At 39.0% G+C, this 17,655-nt stretch overlaps 1 long non-coding RNA gene across 1 annotated transcript in view; it reads left to right on the plus strand.

Moving 5' to 3' along the window:
* The window catches only part of LOC141792044 (uncharacterized), a 74,989-nt gene that overhangs the window by 42,920 nt on the left and 14,414 nt on the right, over positions 1–17,655 (plus strand). Inside the window, exon 2 of the long non-coding RNA XR_012598344.1 lies at positions 6,506–6,568. This is a non-coding gene — a long non-coding RNA (uncharacterized LOC141792044). The remainder of the gene's footprint in view (positions 1–6,505; positions 6,569–17,655) is intronic.

The raw sequence follows: 17,655 nt of genomic DNA on the forward strand, positions 1-17,655 counted from the left end.
CACCAGTGATTGAACGCAATGATTAAAGCTCTGAAGGGAGGCTTCTCGAGGTAAAGCTGTTGTTTTGAGTGTGCAGAGCACAGGGAGATCCAAAGTTTTTCATATACAACCACATTTTTATTTTATAAAAATGACCGAGCGTCTGCAGCTCTTACTGATGTATTTATTGTCAGGACGGCTTACATTTTGCTGTGCTTGTAACGTGATAATAAAGGAATCTGAATCTGCATTTAACCATAAAAGTAGCAGTTTTATATACACTGTTTGATTTTTCTTGTAAAATTCAGTCACCCATGTAGTCAAACAGACTTGTGCCAGCATTACAGACTTGTGACATCAAACCTCACCTGTCTCTCTCTTGACTCTTGAAACCAGATGCTAAGTGGTCAGATTGTTGCAGTGTTGTGATGCATAAACATCAGTAAACTCTGATTCTTCTCGTGAAAAATGTTCTCCATCAGGGGGCGATATAGGGAAAATGTGTCAGTCTCTTTTTAATGGCATGATCAGGATCTGGATTTTATCGGGTTTATTTTTTTATAATCAGTTTTATCCCTAAATATTTCTTAATAGGGTTGGGTACCTTTCACATTTAAAAAAAAAAAAGGTACCGATGCCCAGTACTTGGCAATTGGTATCGGTACTCAATGGTACCAATTTTCAGTACTTTTGTGTATATTTATGTGGGAATTTGTACATTTTTTAGTAATAAAATCCTAAAGTTTTTCAATTTAAGATTTTATTCTCATTATATAAATTTGAAATGCTGTGTTCATGTTCAGCATGGAAAATCACCTATTCTTCCACCGGCTCACAGTCACAAGGATGTGTTTAGGTACCTAAACATGGTACCTTTTGATTTTACATTAATTAGTTCCCGGGACTACAGACAGACTTTACCTGTAAAAGTATCTAATTCAGTACCCATCCCTATTTCTTACCCTGCATTCTGAACTATTAATACGCACCAGTTTTTGTCTTTTCATGCATCATTTCATCTTTCTTCTTATGTTTTTTTGTTTTTAACTCTGAATGTTCACAAAGCACATTTTCATATCACAATTAGTACATTTATATAAAAATGTCAGCTGTAAGAATTTCCCAAGGTTCTGCAGTCCAAATTTGGTTTTGTGAGACGTAACGAGTTAAACTCTATTTCTGTTTGTGCACTTGACAGAATATGTGAAGAAACACATAATTCAGAACATGATTTCTTTATGTGACATGATTGAAACATTGTAAGATTAAAGCCAGGGGCCATGTAAAAGTGGACCTCGGGCCTAACTTTGGATGTGACTGGTGTAGGGCGCCACTGTTTTACCAGAATGTCACTCAGTCCTTAAGGCCACTTGTCTCCTTGACGTGTAGATTGTCACTCCCAGCAACAAGTTGACTGCCCATGATTCAGTAAATGACGTATCTGTGCACCATTGTCCCTTTCCTCCCATTCTGCACTGAACGTGGCACATGGCATGAAAAATCAGCTCAATTGATAAAATGTGGTGACCATCAGGAGAACATATCCCAAGCAGATTTTTCCAGACACCTCAACGATTGCTGCTTGATAACACTGGCTGTAGGCGAGATACTTTGGATTTCTCATGAAAAATGTATGGCTGCTGATATCTCATTGTTCTCTTTAACATTCCCTGCTTATTTTTATACCAACCACGCTGCCAGAACATACACAACAATCTGTTTCCAATTGGCTTTTCTAGAAGCAGCTCCAAAATCTTGCTCTCTTTTATCGTCATCTGTACTCCCTGAATAAACACTAAATATGAAATAAAGCTGTTCAGATATACACAAGGAATACCTTAAGTAAAGCTGCTGCTTGTTCTGGCTTACAGTAAATCTTTCCATATGTGGTTCATGTGTGTAGTCTACTGAGCTTCTCCCTTTTCAGTCTCAGCTCTTTGGATGCTTGTTGTGCCTTTGGTGGATGGAGATTGGTCAAATCTGATGGATGAGTATTAAACTTCCATTGACTTTTTAATATGTAATATGTTAAAGTTACAGCATGTTAAACAAAGGGTTAAAAAGCCCAAATGAGTAATAAGAGTTTCAAACAGCACTTCCTGTAGTCATCACGTCTCACCAACAAACAAAGCATTTCCTTCTTAATTTGTGATCTTGTCCCGAGTCGCCGTGTGAGTGCGGCAGATGCTCAGCAGTTTGGTGTTAAATTGAGTGAAACAGCCAGCGTAGGTGAGGCTCTCAGGGCAAACTTTAATCTCGTCTCTGGTGGATTCTCTGCTCTTTAGTGAGTCACAGGTCCGTGGCATATGCCCGTGTTATTGTAACAAACCACCTGATGGTGTTTGTCCGCTGTTCTGAATTTAATGTGCAACACTCAGCATGAAAGGACTTGTTTGTTTGCTTTTAATACATGAGAAACTAGTTCTCATAATCAGGTTTGTAAGTCAGAGTTTGGCTACTTTAACCCTTAAGACTCTGCAGTAGATATGATCATAGCAGACATCTTTATCTCTTTATTGTGAGGTCATTTCTTGGTGTAACTTTTAATCATATCTACAGAATCTGCATAACTTTTGTTTGAGGGTTGTGTTTATAATTTTACTTAAGTAACATGATACTGGATGTAGAAATTGAAATATGTCATATTTGTTTGACGCCAGTTTGCAGTGACACCACCCATGACATACTGCTGTGGTGTCGAGGGAGAGACTGAGACACAGTGAGCAAAGTTGCTTAAAAGTAAGAAAAGTTTTGTGACGACTCAAGTGGAGTAATGATGTAAGAAACAAAATCTATGCCCATCAGCAATTTTTTTTACCCAGCAGGTTGACCCCAGGTTATTTTGATATCTAAGATATATAAATAAAGGCGCCTTTGGTGCTTAATTTATGTGTCATCACATTTTATCTCCTTTAACTGCCAATTTTACTTTGAATAAATCAATGTTTTTGATTAATCTCCTCAGACCCAAGCGTTAGTTAGCTCTGCAGTTTTTTATTTTCTCTACCTGTTTGGGATCAGAACCTAACAGAAGTAAAACCTGAACCTGGTCTTTGAACAAGTAGTTTCCAAAATCTGATGTCCTCATATGGGTTCAATTGGTTTTAATAACAATTAAGTATTATTCCTAGGGATGGGTACCTTTCACATTTGAAACAATACGGTACCAAGTTTCGGTACTTTTTTGTGTCTATGTGGTAAAAAATATCAATTTGTTTAATAATGAAATATAAAAAAATTCAATTCAACAAATTTATTCTTCAATATATAATCTTGCAATGCTATGTTCATGTCCAGCATGGCATATCACCTACTCCTCCACTCCCTCACAGTCACAAGGATGCATTTAGGTACCTAAACATGGTACCTTTTGGTTTCACATGAATCGATACCCGGTACTTTTGACAGAATTCGGTCAGTACCTGCAAAAGTACCTAATTCGGGACCCATCCCTAATTATTCCACAGGAAAAACAAAATGTTATGCCCCTCAAACAAGGACACAGTCATTTTTGCCAGTTAAACAAGAAAATGATTCGGTCTTAAGACGTTTTTTAGGAATAGTTCCTGAGAATAACCTTACAATAAGGGTTGTCCTGTTATCAGAGCAGTCGAAGCTTCATACTCTTCTAAAGAAACGTCTTCCATACAAAACAGCTGTGAAAAAAACGTGAACTTAGACTTCCAGAAGTTTTTTGGACCCTTTTTTCTTTTGACTTTGAGGTATTTCTGATTTAATAAGCAAAGTGAAATTAAAAAATGAATTCAAAGCCTCTTTAGTTATTCTGCAGAGTAAGTCTTTTGGTTGGTATTTTTACTACATAAGCAACATTATACTGTGATACTTTTATAAACACATGATTTCTTTATTGTCAGCTTTTATTTCAAGCATGCCATATTTGGTCTAAACTGTAATATGCTCGAATTTGGCTATAAACTCAGCACTAAGTAAGAATTGAAAAAGACAGGTCAACGTCATTGTAGTTGGCCGGATATGTAGGTGTATAAGCATGAAAGATACTCATAATAACGAGCTAACCTGAGACAACAATAACCATTTCAATGAGAATATTAATGTAATAAAATGTGTTAAAAAGAAACATGTTCATGCCACAGATAGCCAACCTTTACCGAGCATAGTTAATAACTAATCCATCATCCTTGCTCATTTTATGGACGCAGATTTTGAAATTGTGGTAACTGAAAAAAAATGGAGCATAAATCTGACTCAGGTTATTTTCCCTTTCAGATTTGATATCAAGTAGGGTGCACCGATCCAACTTTTCTGGTTTTAATGCCGATACCTGGGCTTTGAGTATCAACCAATATGGATACTGATCCGATACCAGTGTTAGATATTAACCTGCATGCCCTACTGTGGGATAAGACTGGTAATGTTTTAGGTAAAAGGCAAAAAAATAGGTATATAGAATTATATAACAATAAAATATTCAAATGTTTACCAGCAATTTTAGTAAAAACCATGCGCCAGAATGTGCACAAATCAATACTCAATTGTAAATTTTTATACCCTGTAGACGCAATAAAGAGGCTTATACCTTTACTAATTGCAAACATCCAGCACCAGCTTCAATCTTACAAAAACAGGACTCACATTAATTTAAACAGCACAGGTGCAAACATTTCTGTGGTTAAAGAAATCTCCCTAGACTTCTCTTTAAGCCCAAATAATAAAAGAAGCATCAAAAGGAGGTTTTTAGTAAATGAGGCCTGATGTCTGTAAGCAAGATGGCGACCACCTTGTGACGTCATAAATTGTTTGCAAGGTTTAAGCTGTCATTGAGAATAAAGACATCATCAATCAACGTACAAATAGAAGACATTAAAAAAAAAGGAAAATAAATATTTTTAGGTTATAGTTGAAGAGTTTCAACGATGAGTCCTTTCTGTGTGTATAAAGTGGAATTACGTCATTTGTATTTTTGTCTATGTTTTATGCAGAACATGGAACAAGACAAACATGACACAACTTTGTAGTGTAAACAAGTAGTGTAATACAAAGTAAACTCAATAATTTAATTCACTGTGAATTATCTTCTGTTTGTATTTTCTAAATTGTCTGATGGGCTACAGATAAGAGGAACAACGTTTCTGGAGTCATCTAAAGATATCTCCGAATCAGTTTGAGTTAGTTTGTCATGCGTCCAGTATTTTCTCTCCGCTCTGTCAAAAACATTCTGGCATCTGAGCTGAAATCTTAAGCAACCAGCACACCCATAGAGTTGACTTTGGAAAGCACTTAGCATTCCTGCTCAACACCATATTAGCCCCTACTTCTCCCCACCTCGGGGTGCTGGGCAGCCTGCCAGGTAAAGGGTTGCCATGACGCCTAACACCACCCTTCACATTGCCGCCCCCCTCACCTCCTCCTCCTAGAAGGTGCCAGATTTTGGGAGGGGGGGGCCAGGCCGAGGCTAACATTTTGATTTAGACAAAAGATGTCTTCACAATGTCAGCAGAATACTTACTGGGAATGCTGTGGCTTTCTGGTAGGAAATCATGTGATCTTTGCAGCCCAGGGTTTGTAATGATGCCAGGCGAGCGGGAGAGGGACACAGACTGAGACACACAGAGGCAGAAAAAGGGGAAAATTCTGAATAATGATGCCAGTTAATCTTTTTTATACCGTTTTTTTCTTCTCTTGTTCTTGTTTGTTTCGGAGAAAATGGCGGACGGCACATCGCTGAACTGAACCCGTATCAGCGAGCTCGGTTTAGAAGTACCCCTCGGTCTTTTCATCATCCCTCTCATTACCTAAAAAAAAAAAGAAAACCAGCTGTGGTTGTAACACTGGCTGCTCGTTGCTAACTCGCAGGTAGAAAGTGTGGAAAGAGAAAAATGATAAGTCAGACAGGAAAGTAGAAATCTGGGTAAGTGTCTTTTCACTCCTTCCTCACTTCAGGCTGTCCTTTGTCGCAGTGCGGCCGCAGGAATCTTCTGTTGTTTGTGTCTCTCTGGCACTGGCACAGTTAATGGTAGCCGACCGTGGCATGCTTGATTACACTGGCATCCCTCGCAGGCTCGGCTCTCTGCTATCTGCGGTCTTGGCTAAGTTTTGCTAACCTCTCACCACAGCCACATTGCTGCCGTCCAGGAAGAGGGCTGCTAAGGCAATTCTGCGGGCTGGTTTGGGATCGCAGTCCACAGCAGAGTTATGATTGTTATTATTACGGACTTAATTTCATATCTGGGGATTTCTGAGGCATGTGACGCTCCCATACCGAGGCAGAGCAACTTAAGAAAATACAGTAATCTGTTTTTTTCCCTCTTGTGGATCTGGTGTTGTTGGAACAGTTACTGGCATGCTTGGTAACCTCATACTGCTCTTTTTCCTTTCTCTACATCACACCTTCTCGTTTTTTTTCTCATGCAGCTTAATGATAGTGTAGCTCTTAATTCCAAAAGCAATAAAGGAGCCATGTTGTTGAATATCTGGCCTTAAAACTTCTCTTACATATCACTGAGTGTGTGGAGTTTAAAAACAAACTTTCTTTTCCTGTTTTCAGAACGGCGAACTAAAAACTGACCCGAGCTGCAAAACCCCTCGAGCGAGACACTTCCCATGAAGGGTGAGTTATCACAATCCTTTCTCCATCTGTTTGATGAACTTTCTCTTTTTTGGGGTGAGTTTGAACCAAAAGTTCCTGCTGCAGTTTCTGTATCCGTCAGCCGTACAGAACTTAAATCCTGTTTTATAATAACTTTCGACTTTCCGTCTCGGTCTGGCTTTACGAGAACACCCACACTGTGTTTGATTGACATCTCTCACTAAATGATATTGTCTGAGACATGTCAGACACATCCACTCTTACACTTTCTCATCACATCATCAGAGGCTCAGATTAATGCTACGTTTTTAGCCTTTGCTCAGTTATTTTGATACTTTGGCTATTACCATTTGGCACAAACCCGTAGATCCGATCTTGTGGCAAATCTGTCAGCACAAGCTCGCTTCTGTGGGTCTTTGTCATCGTGGTGTGAACATCGTCTTTTGCCCCTTTTTTCTTTTTACCTCTGACTTTTATGTGAATAGAAATGATTTACACATTAAAGTTCCCATGAAACAGCTCATACCGTGGTATATAATTCCACATACTTCCCTCCTTTCTTTTAAAAACAGGAAGAAAAGGAGGGAACTGATGCGGATATTGATACCCGATCACAATCACAGGGAATACATGCAACCAGTAGCTTATTAGAAGTTTATCACTCACAGGGAACACAAGTGAACATTTCACAAAGCCTCTCTTTTGATGGAAAAGCTCAGTTTAAGGTTCTGAAAAATTACTAAATGTTATTTAAAAAATACCTCTGACCTCTTTCTTTTTGTTTTTCAGACTGATATTTTTGAATTGGTGACAATCCGCTTGAGACACTCTCGATCAATCAGAACCATCTTGAATTTATGGGAACTTTAATCTCATCATCTGACCCTGACTTCTCTACAAAGCACAACATCCCTGTTAGGTACAAAGCTGAAATATGACGATAGGGATGATACTCTGAGTGAGAGAAAGAGGACAAAGTAGCCACAGGAAGCCGGTCTTTGTTGAACAGATAGATAAGAGGAACTCTTATTGCAAATGTGTGCATCCGGGTTGAGGTAGTAGGTTGTATGGTTTAGAATTACATCCTGGGAGTTAACTGTACAACCTTCTAGCTTTCCTTGGAGTACACGTATGACTTCAGTCTGTGCAGAAAATAGTTTTTCGAATGATGCCAGTCTTAAAGCATCTTCATGCACAGGGCTCCTGCACTGGATCTGATTTCATTCATTTCCAGGTCTGGATGTTAAAAAAAAGAAAGTATGTTTCCAGACTATTGGCACATTTTATTTTTATTACACTTGAGCACATACATGGCATCACACAAAAAAAAACATGAAGCCTGCACAAACATTTTTCAGTCGTCAGATGTAAACATTTCTTCTTCATGGCTGCGTTTTATGAGGTTAAATTTGAGCCATCAGAAACTGAATTTGAATTAAAAAAATTGAATTTGAAAAAGCATGATGTGAAATGGAATTTAATGTTTTGAAATTGATTTTATTTTTTTTAATTGAATTAGTTTTTTAAATTGAATTTGAATTTGTATTTTGCCGATGAAAATTCAACTCTTTTAATACTTTGATTCAACTTTTTTTTAAACTTAAAATTCAAAAACACAGAATTCAATTTCAATTCACAAAAAGCAGATTCAGTTTCAAAATTCAATTTCAATTCAGAGTGGCACGGCCATTACGTCATCTTGTGCTCGTCATGGAGACTAAACGAGCAGATTCACAGACACCCTCTACAGGTCCGCAATCCATGCTGACATACCAGGGCTGTTGTGTTAGCTGTTGTTAGCACGCCCTGCGCTTAGTTCACAAATACCACACGAGGGATGTAAATAACACTGAGGTAGCATTTCTACAAGTATAAGTTGAACAGTACTATGTTTAGGGCTGATTTAGAGTTACAAACATTTGTCAGAAGTGCTTATGAACTGATTATTACAGGAGTTTAATAACTGTTTTGAAGGGGGGGCAGCCATCTTCGGTTGTCAACTCGAGAGTGGTGCGGGGCGTGTATGTGATTTCATTCATTTCTATACCGGCTAGCCCTTTCGGGTTGCGGGGCGGTTGCAGCTGTCACTGGGCGAGAGGCGGTAGTAGAGAGCGGTACCGGTCACCAGTCGATCGCAGGGTAACATAGTGGACAGATAACCATGTGTATTGTGTGATTTCTAACTTGATTATTCAACCGTTGGTCTTCAGCCAACGTTGAACTGAAGATCGTCCCGCTCAGGGGAGAGGGAGTACAGCTAGACACAACACAGGAGAGTCCATGAACATGTAGAGGGTGTCTGTGAATCTGTGCTCGATTAGTCTCCCTACGGACACTAGATGACGTAACGGTTGTGCCGCTCTGAATTGAAACTGAATTTTAAAACTGAATCTGCTTTTTGTGAATTGAAATTGAATTCTGTGTTTTTTAATATTAAGTTTAAAAAAGTTGAATTAAAGTATAAAAAGAGTTGAATTTCATAGGCAAAATACAAATTCAAATTCAATTTAAAAAAATAATTCAATTAAAAGAATAAATTCATTTTCAAAACATTAATTTTCAGTACACATTATGCTTTTCAAATTCAATATTTTAACTCAATATTCAGTAAATATAACCCCATAGCGTTTATTATTGTTCCTGTGAACACAGTGAATAGAAAAGGCTGCACAGACGCCAGAATAATTGTTGCTTTACCTTTTGAAACTAATGTCTGGTTATTTTAAGAAAGAAAAAAAAAAGAGTAAACATACTGTAGAATTTTTTGTTTGTTTGTTTAAACAGTAGTTAATAGCTTTAGCTTGCAACACTATCATTACCCTACCATCTGAAACATAAAGCTTGGTTAAACAGATACAAACAGAATACATCTCATTTTCTAAGTGATATTTAAAGCTTTAATCACTCTACACATCAAGGTTTTCATTCTTTTCTTTTTTTTTCTGAAGAATCAGGAAAATCCCGAAAGTTAAAGATTTAAAAAAGTGCTGGACTGCGGTGTTACTGTCTTTGTATAAATGTTATTTTTGCCAAACTGAGGTTCTCATTTCATAGCTGACCTTTTGCCGTGGTCAGCCAGTTCGGACCCTTCAATTAGCATTATGGCGCTGTAATTTTAGACATGATTCATCTCGGTTAGTGCGAGTGACCGCGCTGCGTTATGGTGACGTTAAAATCCAAAACACACTGACAAAATGAATTATCAGCACATTTTATATATCAGGTCCTTTAATCAGGCATTTAGTTAACTTGATTTATTGAATAAAATGAAAAATTAAATTATGGAACCAGCAGCTAGCTCAGTTTGCATGGGGGCTGTATGATTTTAAGTTTATGAGCGTGATTAATGCATGTTCATCAGCAGGAATTGACCAAGCTCACCTGTGCTAGCAGAGTCTGTGTGTCACCTTTGTTACCGTCACAGATGATGTTGTTAAAACTGAAGCAGACCTTCCGTTACGTGAGACGGTTTTTGAGTGCAGCTCTCCATCCTGGTGCTATGTCACGCTGTGTTTGTGTGTGGGCTGTTACTCAGTGTTTACTTTAGTGGCGACACCTGCAGTGTGTGTACAGCGTAGTGTTGTGTTATTGACTCACAGAACAAGCCTTCCCTTCAAAAAAAAAAAAAAGTTACCGTCACAAGGCCGATCCTGCGGATTGGATGATCATTAAGCCATCGTTAAAGTGGTTGTAAAAATAACATTAAACAACTGTCTGTTTGTAAACTGTGTGAGAAATGTGCCGCTCCGCCTGTGCTGTCTCCAACAGGTGGATGACTACGTTTTAAAGCAGGTGTGAGAGGGCTGAACCAAGTGTTGAAAAGTTAGAAAGGGAGTCTGTTTGTGAGGAAAAAAATAAGCTGAAAGTTCCAAATAGTAAAAGTTTGATTTCTGATGTTGAAGTGACTTAGAATAAAACACACACTTGTTTCATTTTGTGTAATTGTGTCACAGAGATGTAGTTCATCCTTTGAATTTATAGACGCATGAAGTGTAAAATGTTCAAGGCGTCATCTCATACGCTCATAAGAATAACTGCCGACCTTCACTGAGGTGTATTTATGTCGTGTTACCTGTTTTAAACAGTGATGCTGCTTCTCTGCTGCCTGGTTTTACACCTCGGCCTGTTCAGTCAGCGTGGGGCTGTGCCACCTCTAAATGAGTCCTGTTTGCCAAACACTGTGATGCACAGATGGTTCCATATAAACACAACATATGATATATAATAATCATCATAAATCTGACTGCTTCTGGTGAACAGATCCTGTGGTCTGACTTACATACCCTGTGCTTTGCTGCATCGCCATATGCACGTAACATTTCATGTTTCTGGCAGAGGACTGAGGCTGGATACATTTCTCAGACATTTACAGGTTTGATCATCATACCTCAGAGTTTTCCTCCACAGACCGCAGTAATGGTCCCGGTCTCTCAGCGTGGGAAAGCTGAACGTCTAAACCTCGTCTCTTGGCCTTCTGATATATTGTCCCCTGTTCTATACAATGAACATTTGTGATATGAGGTCCAGTTTCAGGTTGAACTTGCTGAGGCGACACTGAAGGCTCTGTTTACTGCAGACTCGTCCTGCAGACTGAATGCTTCATCTCTGCCTGGCATTCAGCCATGGCTCGTAAAACGGCTCCAGAGCACCACACAGGAGAAAAATGTCAGAGCAGATCATGATGTAGGAGCGTTTTCAACTCCTCAGGACGACTGGGTCTTAAATGCAGCCTGAGTAGATTTGGGACTGTTGCTGTAATTTCCCTCTGTAGCTTTTTATCTCTTTGACAGTGTGTATTTTTAGTTTTTGATAGATTACACTCCTCTTGCTGTGTTTGGGGCCTGAGCTGAGTGGACCACCTCTCTGGAACCTTTGTCATCCGTCCAATTAGCTCTTTGGTTTCAAGTGGCTGGGACTGAATCTTTTCTGTGTGTGTTTGATGCTCAGAGTTTCCGGCACACGGCCTCTCAGTGCGCCTGATGTACCGCTGTACTTTGAAGTTTTGGATGTGTAATCGGATGCAGTAATCTCTGAGGCTTAATCTGCTCTTAAATTAGAGTATACAGATATTTCTAAGATTACCCTTGGCTAAAGGGTTGTGTTTACATAGAGAAAGACTATTATTGTTATGTGGCCCGTCACATACTGTCAGTATAAGCTTTTTTTCCATCATGGGCCATTTTCAAACTACTTTGCAGTTTATTTACTGCAGATAGCAAGGCTGAAGTGACGTCATGTCGTTTTTTTGGACACATTGTAATAATGTGTTGTTTTTCATCCAGAAGCCTTAGAGCCACAGGTACTAGTGATGCACGATAATGAATTTTTTGCTGATACTTGATATGGTGATATTAACTACTCATTGAGCCGATACCAATACCTGTAGTTTTTTTCTGCGCACATAATTGCAGAGATTATTAACTCTCTTCTGCATTGGAATGTATCATATTATATTGTGGTGCATACTCTTATCACATTTCTTGCGCAAAATAAGAAAAATATATACCCTAAACTTTATATTTATTTATGACAATTGCTCTCAAAAGAAAAAAATCCTAAAGATAAATTCTACTTGAAAGCTGGATGATGCTCTCCCCTCGGGAAAATCATAGTATTACCCACAACCAGGGCAAATTTGACCAATTTCATTACTGACAGTCACGAGACATAACCTCAGTTCACAGGGATCATTTTGAGAAGTGCAACTGTGCAGCAATTAAACTCAACTTGAATAAAATGGTTTAAATTGTTAAACAGTAAACGTGCCTAAAGTAGTCAGGCACATGTTTCTTAGAGACTTGCTGCTGAAAATCAAGTTTAACTCAAAACAGGACCCTAATATGGGACCGCTCAATCTGAACTGTGCAAACAAAATCACAAAAAGTTCAACAAATATCTGCAGCTTAAGCTTTTTTCGGTTTTGTGTATCGTCAGAATTTGGTGTGTTGGTTGATATCCAATATTTTATTTTCATGCCAATATCTGCAGATAAAGTGCCGATAATATAGTCCATCCCCAAATTCAACTACACGGTTCTCGTGACCCACTGTTTGTTTGCATTTCCACCAAGGGCCAAAGACCCAGGTTGTCTAAGGGGCCGTTTACACGACAATGGTTTTAGGGTGAAACGCAAACGTTTTGTTGCGTTTCAGCCTCGGAAACGATGTTTTAGCTGATCTAAAACACAAACTTTTGTAAATGGCCTCCAGAGTGGGATTTTTCTGAAATGCTGCCGACACCGTTGCCATGTAAACAGTAAGCCGGCGTTTTCAGTGGAAATGCTGACGTCACACTCCAGCCGTGTTGTGCTTGTGCTGCTCAATCTGCTGTATCTGCTGACTGTTTTTCAACAAAATGTGCATCTGTTGCTCCACTCTTGAACTTCGTGTTCCCCAATACACCAGATGATCGGCTCAACTCTCCTTCAGTGGAGATCTCCCAAAAGCGGCGTCTGGACAAGACAGTTATAGCACCACCTACAGGCCTGGCATGCTTACTACAGTGTTTTCAGTCCGCCAGTGTTTACGTGTAAACGCAGATTTTTTTCACTGTGGTTTAGCGTTTTCTGATGAAATGCTGTCGTGTAAACGGGGCCTAAATCAAGCAAGTGGTGAATATAGAAAAAAAGTAAAAGGAGTGAATTGCCAGACCAGTAGAGGGCAGTAAGCTGACGACAAAGGCCATTGAGTGTAAATGACACCATAGAAGATGGAGTTAGCCTGTTAGCATAGAGGATATTTAGCCTGTGCTGGTTATGATTGGGCTTTTTTGCACTGCAGATGGATCTGTTGACACTTGAGAGGAGACAAGTGGTACTGACAAAGCCTTCGCTGGTCAAAGCCGTTTCAAAAAGCGTGGTACAGCTTTGACCAGCAAAACACTGGACCACTGTGCCATCTAAAGCGTGAAGATGGTGTAGACCCACCCATGTTTCAGCTGAAATGATGAGCTTGATGTTTTGAGTCGTATTTACACATAAAAAGATAAACAAGAATGTATTCTCGAGGACTTCTTCTGTGTTTCAAAAACCGGGTTTCCACTGTCACATTCAGCTGGGGGTCTCCAGTTGACAGGGTCACTCTTTAGACTGTAACACTGGGAGCTGACAGGGACACAATCACATGATCAGGTTTAGAGAAGATGATCATTCATGCGCTTTGAAACTAAGTCCATTACAGCTGTGTGTGATGTCTGTTGGACTTCAGAAAAGTACTACCTCTAGGCAGGGCCATTTCCAGGGAATTTCCCAGAGCCTAAATTTAAACCTAAGTCCGGACAGTCAAGGAACACTTAGGGAAATTTCTGTGGGTGAAAACACCTTCAGAAAACCAAATCAGCCATTAAATACATTTTCTACTCAAACATTTCACATTTCTAAGCTGTAGTTTTAAAACTTGAAACAACAGAACAGCTAAAGAGGCAGCTCAGTCTGCACTGATAATAAAAAAAAACAAAAAAACATGTACTCTCAGCTCCATGAGACGCTTCCTTTGAATTTCCAAAGATTCAGTCGATGTTATTGTCATGGAAGAAAAGAGAGCTTTGGAAAACCCCCCCATCGGTTTCCTATCAGCGTAGATATTGAATGGGATTAATTGGAGGCTGTTATTTATAGAGCGTTAGTAATTAAATATGGAGTGATACCAACACCTCCACTGAAGCCTGGTGTTCCTGCTCAGCCTCGTATCGACAACAGACTCATTGTCATCAAACAGGTTTCTGTGAGAGAATACGATCGTGGTAAATCCCTGGAAACCCAAGAACACCTTTTATCTTTTATTTTGTAACCCAAATGTCAGGAAGACCATGCCTCTTTATTCAGCTGAACACAACACGGCTCAGATAACAGGTGCTCTGACCCTCTCACCTGAAACATAAGCCTCATCATACAGACTGTACAAGGTGGAACTGTTGCATTTGGGCTCACGCAAAATGAGACGACATAAAATAGTTCAAGAGTTAAATGAAGTGTGATGAATCATTGATTGTTATTACTAATCTCAGCTGTCGTTTCTAGAGTAGGAGTGTTGTTGAGTTTTACTCCTGCCTTTACTTCTGCTCCTGTATTTCACTGCAAAGGCAGGATAGAGGGTTGTTGTTTTTGTTATGGCTGATTCTATTATGAAAACAAAGGAAATTAAACTCAGTGAAATGTGGGAGCCTGAAGGATGGGACAGGAGTGTGAGATATATATGGATTATTTATGTGTGCCGCCAACTTTAAGCTGGCAGCTGCCTCAAAAAGAAGGAAAAAAAGAAGTTAGCAGCAAACTAAAATTAGAGGAAAGTTTAGATGAACTTGGTACAAGAAGTCTGAACAGAAGATTTGATCAACTGCTTATTAAAAAAAAAAATACAGGAGTCTGTTAATAATTACAAAAGCTGCTCGACATCTATGTTTAGCTTCACATCAGGTGCCAATGCCATTATTTTGTTGGTGGTTTGCCTCTTAGATGCTGGCAGTGTGAGTAAATTAATCTAAGGTCTTCTTGATCGTGTTATTTGAGGGTCTTTGTGTGAAAAAAAGCTGTGCATAAAGCGCAGATGGCCTTGTGGTTTAGGTCGGGATACATGAGGTTCGCCCTTGTGCTGGTGACCTGGGTTCAAATCCAACCCGTGGCCTCTTTCCTGCATGTCACTCCCCACTCATGCCCTGTTTCCTGCTCTATCCACTGTCCTCTCTACTATCAAATTAAAGACATAAAAGTAGCACTGATCACACTTTTCTGGCCAATCGCCAATTTTTGAAAAGCCTGACCTGCCAATACCAATTTTTTTTTTTTTTTTTTTTTTTTTTAACTGACAGCACATACTTTCAATGTTCCAATTGTGTTTTATTGAAAATCGTTGAAAATACCTTTGAAACAATAAAATCTTTATGTTTTAACTTAAACAACCAAAAAAGTGTCGACCAATCAATCAGTGCATGTCTACATAAAAGCCCAAAAGATAACTTAAAGAAAAAAAAGATTAAAAAAATAAGCTATGCATGATAAATTGACTTATTTTTTTCCTCCAGTTGTAATACAACATTTATATGAAAAATCTGCTGGTCAACTCAAATTAAAAACTGCATGAAAGGAAATGAATATTGAAAACAATCATGGATTCACACTTGGAAAAAGCCCTGTCAACATAAGACAAACACAAACACTAGGGATGTCCCAGTATTACATTTTCACTTCCTATACGATACTGATACTGCAGCATTGAGTATTGGCCGATACCGATATTAATCCTATACGATATCAGCATTAAACATGCATACTTTTATTACTTATTTTGTAGTATGTCTGTCATGTTAGAAAAGGCTTGATTAAGTGATATTATTCAAACAAAAAACAGTAATCAGTAACAGTAGGTATGAGGAAAAACTGACCCATTTATTATTAACCAATAAATTACAGAAACTGCTTATATCGGAGTTCTTATATTCGAGATTTTAGATGCATTCTGATACGATACTGATACTTGTTTTTTTGCTGATATCGGACCAATATCCGATATCAATATCGGACTCGGACACCTCTAACAAACACACACTCACACACACCATTGGTTTAATCCAATGAGGCCAAGCTAGCAGTCAGATTCTTACAGGTTAGCTTGCTTCATGACTGAGAAGTTAAAGTAGAGTGATGAAACTGTGCTTAGAGGCTCTGTGAGGACTATCTGTTTGGTGCTGATTGCAGTGACCTCTTTGGTCAGGATTGGTATTGTTTTTCAAGAATAAAGACTCTGTTTCCCATGAGCACCATCACCCACTGTCATAAGGATGTGACTTTTCCAAGGCAGGCATTTGTTCTGGAAACGAATGGAGAGCAGATCTTGTATTTAGCTCTTTTTTCCTTTAAACAAGACACATTTTAGCTGGATGTGCTATTGTTTGAAATGTGACAACAAGCAAAGTTTGTAGTTTAGTGTCCAGAAGGTGAGCAGACTATCTGTTTAGTGTCCCTCACAGTTTGATGCTCTGAATCATTTAACGTTAGTGAATCCTGGTTATGTCCTGCCAGTCATCTACCAATCAGAGCTAACGTAACCTCACTCTTCTTTTTATTGATAGACTCTCAAGTTTGAACAGACCACTGCAGAATAACTGCTGACTGTGGGTTGGAATGGACATTATCACAAACAGTTTAACCCATGTTTTAGCCTGTACTCTATCACTCTCCTGTTTAGCTTTCTTCTGCTCTGACCTCCTTTTTCTTTTTGACAGTCCAGCTTCAGTGTCTGCCATTGCTACAAAAAAAATCTAAGAAATCTTTTCTTCAAGAAAAAGGGCAGATCTTGTTTTCTACTTGTTCAACTCACTTCTGCCAGAGTTTGCCAATCGGTCAAAGGGACTTTAAGTCTCTGTGTCGTAAATTGATTTGTGTTCTCCTGGGAGAATCACACCCAGCCACGGTTACTGAGAAATAGCATTTAGAAATAAACAATTTTGGTGCTGTTAATTACACTTGGATTATCAACAGGCTGATTTATGAAAGTGAGCGTATTTGAACATCACTTATAAAGTCCTCACAGGGCATCTAACTTAAGTGAAAAACCGAACACTCTGTCACTGTGTTGTTTCAGTGTTGTTAGTACAGAAAACTACGATCCAAATGCAGAAGAGTAAATTGCTCATATCATGGATTTTATTGGCTGATTTTAAACATTGGTTTATCCTCGTCACCTCATATCGTCAGTGTTACATGAAAAGTGTCATTGCACATTCTGCATATTTTCCTCATATCATGCAGGCCTCATCATCCTTACAGATATTCTCAGTAATAACCCAGAGGGGATATCATGCTCATCAGCTTAATATGAGGAGTTACTGGGGCAGAACCAAATGTTCGTCTTTATTTAATCAGGAATACACACTTTATTTAACCGTTCAGTTCAAACAAAGAGCCTCACCTCTCCTCAGCTCTCACAGATTTAACACAGCATACAGAGTCAAGATGTGCCTCACTGAAGTTTATCTAAAGAGCCGTGATTTTCTCATCTCTCCTCACCTCTGGACCTCAAATCTTTCCTCCAGATGTGTGGAGGAAAAGCGTCGCTGCCGCTGGGAATCCTGCTGCCTCAGCACTCCCCTGTCCAGCTGCCCCGGCAGCGCGG

Source organism: Halichoeres trimaculatus, unplaced genomic scaffold (genome assembly GCF_033239565.1).
Source record: "Halichoeres trimaculatus isolate MK-OKI-2021-1 unplaced genomic scaffold, fHalTri1.1 fHalTri1_scaffold_6, whole genome shotgun sequence".
Classification (NCBI taxonomy): domain Eukaryota; kingdom Metazoa; phylum Chordata; class Actinopteri; order Labriformes; family Labridae; genus Halichoeres; species Halichoeres trimaculatus.